Raw genomic sequence first — 6,731 nt, forward strand, 5'->3', positions numbered from 1 at the left:
AGAAAAATAAAGGAAGTATGGGAACAATATATAATCCATCTATTTGGATATTTTAACCAAGGATTTGATGACTGGATGCTAAATCATCCTGCCATACCTACGAGCATTTATGATGTTTGTAATGTTGTTGGTACCGCCTACTCTAAATCATTTACTCCTGTCAACATTCTCAACGGATTTAAAAAACAGGCATAGCACCCCTGAATTTCCAAATTTTTTCAAAGTGATTTTATGTGATCTTATGTTACAGAGAGGCCCGAAGAAAATGAAAATGGAAATGGTAACGAATATAAGGTTAACGAAGGTGTTCAAGATGTGAAAGAACCACGATATGTCAGACCAACTATTGGCCCATCCAATATAATAACCCCTCAACAAATTAGGCCACATGCCAAAGCTGCTCCTAGAAAAAACCTTAGGAGAAAAAGAAAGAAGCTACAGTCAGCAATAATAACAGACACCCCCATAAAAGATGCCATAGAGGAACAGGATAAAGAAAGATTTAGACGACATTACTTCAAACAGTGATGTTAGTGAAGATATTTGCAACGATTCTAGCGACTTAGTAAGCTTCACATCAGAAAATCAACATTTGCCTATTAAAATGACAAAAAAAAACTGTTATGTCGCTCAGGTAATTAAGATAAGTGGAGATAAATATATTATCTCTTTCATGAAGAGAATTGTGGCGAGCAAATTTGTTTTCCCTGACAAACCCGATGTCGATACAGTAGAAGCAGAAGATATTATACTAAAGCTGCCCCCTCCTGCTATTAGTGGAAGTACAGCTAGGGTTGCTCGCTAGTTTATGTTCCCTTTGAATTTTTTCCATTTTAAAATAGAGTAAAATGGTTTTTTATTAAAAATCCCACTATGGATTATAGTGGGATATATCCCACATAGTGGAACGAGTGGTCCATAGTGGGACTTGTTGAATAACATTTATGATAAATAAAGGATTACTTGAAATTATTATTAGTTTACTTCCTTACAGCCATACTGATGCATAGGTACCCTTACTATAATTTCTTCTTCTTCTCATTGCGCCGTCTCCTTTCGAAGGTTGGCGATCCAAATGGCAATTGTAGTTCTGGAAACTGCTGCGCGAAAGATCTCTGCGGATGAGCGGTCGAACCATCTCCTCAGGTCTTTCAGCCACGAGTTCTGGCGTCTTCCTACTGATCTTTTGCTCTGTACTTTTCCTTCCAGTATAACTTAAAGTAATTCATATCTTTCGCCTCTCAGCATATGACCCAAGTATTGCATTTTCCTCTCTTTGATTATTCTTAGTCATTCTTTTTGTTTACACATGCGACGAAGTACCTCAACATTAGTAACTCTTTGTACCCATGGAATCCTCAACATTCATCTGTATATATACATCTTAAAGGCATCTATTCTTTTTTCTACTTCGGAGTCCATTGTCCAACTTTCACAGCCATACAGTAAGACAGAAAAAACGTAACATCTGATCATTCGGATTCTAAGCTGTAGACTAAGGTCTGATCTTGTAAAAAATGTTTTAATGCTCATGAATGTTTTCCTTGCTTGTTCGATTCTTGACAGGATTTCTTTTTTTGGATTACACTGACTATTGATATTTGTTCCCAAATATTTTATGGAATTTACCTGTTCTATTATTTGACCCTTGGCATACACCTGTACGTTTATTGGTGTCTTTGAAAATACTAAATTTTTAGTTTTGGAAACGTTTAGATGTAAACCGAACATTTCGCTGTGGTGAACTACCGCATTTATTATATTTTGTAGTTCTTGTGCGTTGCTTGCTATTAAGACGGTATCATCAGCATATCTGATGTTGTCTATGCTGATTCCGTTAATCTTAATTCCGCCTTGGACCTCGTCTAATGCTTCTCTGAATATAGACTCCGAATACAAATTAAAGAGTAGCGGTGATAAGACGCAACCCTGTCTCACTCCTCGTCGGATTTGTATGTCTTCGGATGTTGTGTGCTCTATTTCAATTGTTGCCGTTTGGTGCCAGTATAGTTCTGAGATAATTCGCAAGTCTTGTTCGTCAACTCCAGTTGTTCTCAGAATTTCGATCATCTTTTGATGGTTAACGCAGTCAAATGCTTTTCGATAGTCAATAAAATATGCATATACATCCACATTCATGTCTCTGCATCGTTGCGTTAACACATTTAAAGCAAAAAGAGCCTCTCGTGTTCCCAATCCGTTTCGAAATCCGAATTGAGTGTCACTCATCTGGAACTCGCACTTCTTGTAAATTCGTGTATCGATAATTCTGAGAAAAGTTTTAAGGACATGAGATATCAAGCTTAATATTCGATAATCATCGCATTGTGAGGAATTCGATTTTTTTGGTAATGCTACGAATGTTGATTTTAGCCAGTCTGTTGGTATTTTACCTGTGTCATATATCTTATTGAATAGTGCTGTTATTAAATCTAGGCTTTTACTTTCGTTATCTGCAATTAGTTTAAGTATTTCGACATTGATATTGTCTGGACCGGTGGCTTTTCCATCTTTCTGAGATTTTACTGCATGAATCACTTCTTCTTTGGTTATTTCTGGGCCTTTTTCATTTATTCGATTATCTGTGGATGGTGGAGAACATGGTCTATCGTCGTCAAAAAGAGTTTGTATGTATTCTTTCCATCTCTCTAGTTTGTCTTCTGTACCCATAATTATTTTGTTATTATCATTTTTTAATATTGTTGCTTGTCTCTTTTTGTGTCTACCTGTCATTTCTTTTACTTTTTTATGAATATTAAAGGTGTCGTATTTTTCCTGAAGTTGTTCGATTTCTAGGCATTTTGTTGACATCCAGTTTTCTTTCGCCTCCCTGCACTTTTTTCTAATGATTTTGTTGATTCGCTTGTATTCTATTGGGCTTGTTTTATGTTTTCGTCTTACGTCCATGAGGTCCATGATCTCTTGCGTTATCCATTCTTGTTTTTTGTTGTGTTTTATGAACCCGATGTCTTCTTCTTGTATCTTTATTTTTGTTTTTAGAGCAGTCCATGTTACTTCAATGTCTGTCTGTACCAAGTTTTCGATCGTTTTTATTTCTTCCTCAAGCTTGATACTTATTTCTTTTTTCTGTTCAGGGTTCTTCAGTTGTGAGATGTCTATTTTTCTTGTCACTGTTTTCTTTTTGACTTTGAGAAATCTTTTTAATCTAAAATCCATTATAACTGGATTGTGATCGCTATGTATATCAGCTCCAGGGTATGTTTTCGTAGATTGTATGTATTTCTTAAAGGTGTTATTGAGCAAAATGAAGTCAATTTGATTTCTAACAATTTTGTCTTTTCTGTCTGCAGGTGATTTCCATGTGTATAGCCTTCTAGGATGTTGTTTGAAGAAGGTATTGGCAATTAACAGTTTTCTACGCAGAATTGTACAAGTCTATCTCCTCTATTATTTCTGGTACCTAGACCGTATGCTCCTATGTGGTCTCCTTCAGCACCACGACCAATTTTAGCGTTAAAGTCACCCATGATCATCGTTATCTCACCTCTTTTTGTCAGTCTCATTATTTCATCTATGTTGTTATAAAATTTTTCGATTTCTTCGTCTGACTTGTCACTTGTTGGAGCATAGACCTGAATAATATTTAGTTTTCTGTGAGTTGTTTGTAATTTCAACATTGCTACTCTATCATTTAGAGGGATGAAGTCTATGACTGATTGAGCAATTTTGTTCGACACTAATATAGCAGTTCCATATTGATGTTCTGGGTCGGTTCCACCTGAATAGTATATGTATCCATGTTTTGTTTTTTGTATTCCTGATCCAGGCCATCTTACTTCACTCATCCCCAATATGTCTATTTTCAGTCTTACCATCTCGGCTTCAGTGTTTGCCAGTTTCCCGGACATAAATAAGCTGCGTACGTTCCAGGTGGCAATGCGTACTATTCGGTCGTATATTTGTATTCTCTGTGCACTTTCTTGGGTAGTTGACGGGGGGATTCTTCGCACCCTCTCCCCATTTAAGGGGTGCCCCGTACTGAGGGCCATTTTCTTTTTCTCGTCTGCCATTTAGATTTGTGGAAAATATAATGGGGTGGTTTTCCCGTTGCCTTCCCCATCGCAGTACCACAACCATTTAAACTGCTCCAGTCATGCTTGTGGTAATCCAGTTTCAAGCCGGTCCAGGATAGTTTCCTCTACGCCTTGAACTGGTACTGATGATCGCTGCTGCCCTTCACCAGGGAGGGATAGGAAGTAGGTAACTAGATTTTGGAAGGATAAAGGAATGGGACATGATTTCTCTCAGTAAGGAATTGAGAGCAAAGCATGGCTCGCGTGGGCAGGGATGCTTCCCTGAAGTAGACCTATTTTCTACCAGGATCGTAGAAAAGTGTCTACCCGCTACCCGCGGGTAATTTACAAACGCTTAATCACAGTGCTATACACTTTTGAAAAAAAAAACGTCTGACTCTGGACCAGTTTACCCTAACTATAATTCAGTGGTAAAAGTACAGCTTGGGCATCTAAATACATGACATAACAGACCAATTTATATTGCTTTAAATACTTTTCAAATTATATTTATTTTGTATATGTATAGTCTATGTAGTAGTATATAGTTTTGAAAATATTCTTTCGATCTCACAAGTTATAGTATAGCTTATAACCCAAGTGATTGACGCTATTAATATACAAATTATTAAAAATTTCAAAACACACAACAAAATATTTAATATTCCAAATATATGTTTTAACAAACCAGTGAATTTAACAACGTTTGGCACCACCGTTTATTTCTTTTAATACCTTCCTCAATATATCTACATAAATGTCAACGTGATGCTCTTGAAACACCAGCGCTGGCCTCAAACGAATTGATCGAGTGCCGCAACCCCCAGCTTGTACACCAGATTTCTTTAATTTAGTTATCACGATATCCCTTGTCTTTTCATCTTTAACATTATAGGCAATAAAAGTACCTCTTCCTCTCACGGAATCAATCAGAGGTGTAAACTCCCGTTCCAAGTCTTTTAGGCCACATAATAATTTTTGACCAGACCTATTTACTTGATCTAACAAATTATGGCTTTTGATGGTATTAATGATGGCTTCCAAGATCATAGCTTTGCCAGCATCACCCATCCAGGTATTAAATATTCTACCACCATGTTTAACTTTTACAGCATCGCTGTAAAAGTAGCCTGCTGCTTGCATTTTTTTACTAAAAGTTACAAAGTCTGGAGGACATGGTAAATCAAAATATTCATGACACCAAAATTTTCCGGTGCTACAACAACCCGTTTGAACTTCATCCACTATTAAATAAGAAAAATTGTTTTTACAGATTTGCTGAAGATGTTTAAAAAATTCAGCTGATGCATGATTATCACCACCTTCTGATTGAATTGGTTCAATTATAACACCTGCAATTGGAGCACACTTTTTTTGCATGTGGAATATATCTTCTACCTCTTCAAGACAGCGACAGTCAATTTCTTTATTTTCTCTACCATTTTCTTCCAAAGGATACTTATAAACTGGAAAAGTAGCCGTTGGCCAGTAGGCAAAGCTTGGAAAATCCAATTTTTGTATTGGTTTTGAATGTGTTGTAGATAACATTCCGAGAGATCTTCCATGAAATGCACCTTTAAAAGATAAAATAGACAGAAGAGGGCATCCTGGTGGTTGGTTTAAAATCGAAGATTGTTTTTCTTCTTCACTAAAGTCATTGTTTCCTCTTTCCCTCATTCTATAAGCTATACAAGCTTGCTTAACGGCGTTTTCATTGGAACAAGACCCACACATCATCATCTGTATTTTGGGCAATTTAGGTGATACTGATTTCAGAATATTTTCCATTCGACATGGCCAGTCTGTGCCAGGAAAAACTCCAAGAGCTGACCTATTTACCATGTATTTTAAATTACATGGATCTTTAAAAACATCCAAAACAGCAGGATGATTATACCCCAGCGCTATAGTTGCAATATTCATATACGTGTCCAACAGAACATTACCATCAGCATCAACTAAATAATTTCCTATAGATTTTTGGTAGTCTGCTAAACATTGTATTGATTGAACCATCTGTAAATTACTTAAATGTTTAATACCTTCTATGGATTTAGGACCAGGAAGTTCGGTTTTTATACATGGACCATCAGGTTCGCCAGGGACAAGAGTTTTTTTATTGCCACAAGAGTCAGAGCATAGTTTAAACTTACTTTCCTTTAAAAATGGAATATAACAGATATCCAGAGACTGTAGTTTTGAAGTGACTGAATGAGCGTAAGCTGCCATTTGCCTAAAAGTACTGATTGGTATAAAAACTTAAATTTCGAAAAATGAATTTTGACTTGCACAAAAATTAGAATAACAGATAATAATATTTATTTTTAATTTGACATTCTTGACATCTATACCATGAAATTACAAGGACATAGACATACAGAGTGTTACGATCAGTGGCGGAGCTTTATTTTATTTTTTCTAATTCATTTATCGACCATTGGATGTCATTGCCATACATTAATGGCTCGTTTGAAGTTAAGCGTTTGGATTTTAAGTAGAAGTATTTTAAATAATTAGTTTACTGCCAACAACAATAGTAGTAAAATAAACAGGTTTCCCTGTTTTCCTGTTTTAATTAAGATAGCAGAAAAAGTCTATCAATAATTAGTTTACTTACAACAATACTAATAAAATAAACAAGTTTCACAGTTTTCCTGTTTGTCGCCACGATATAAACACTTCGTGTTGTTTCCTTAC

General features: G+C 36.0%; 1 pseudogene; it reads right to left on the reverse strand.

The window, feature by feature from the left end:
- Positions 1 to 4,677: 4,677 nt before the first annotated feature.
- Positions 4,678 to 6,336, reverse strand: LOC140448291 (4-aminobutyrate aminotransferase, mitochondrial pseudogene; annotated as a pseudogene).
- Between the last annotated feature and the right edge of the window lie 395 nt (positions 6,337 to 6,731).

The sequence above is a fragment of the Diabrotica undecimpunctata genome, chromosome 8, assembly GCF_040954645.1.
Source record: "Diabrotica undecimpunctata isolate CICGRU chromosome 8, icDiaUnde3, whole genome shotgun sequence".
In the NCBI taxonomy this organism is placed as follows: Eukaryota; Metazoa; Arthropoda; class Insecta; order Coleoptera; family Chrysomelidae; genus Diabrotica; species Diabrotica undecimpunctata.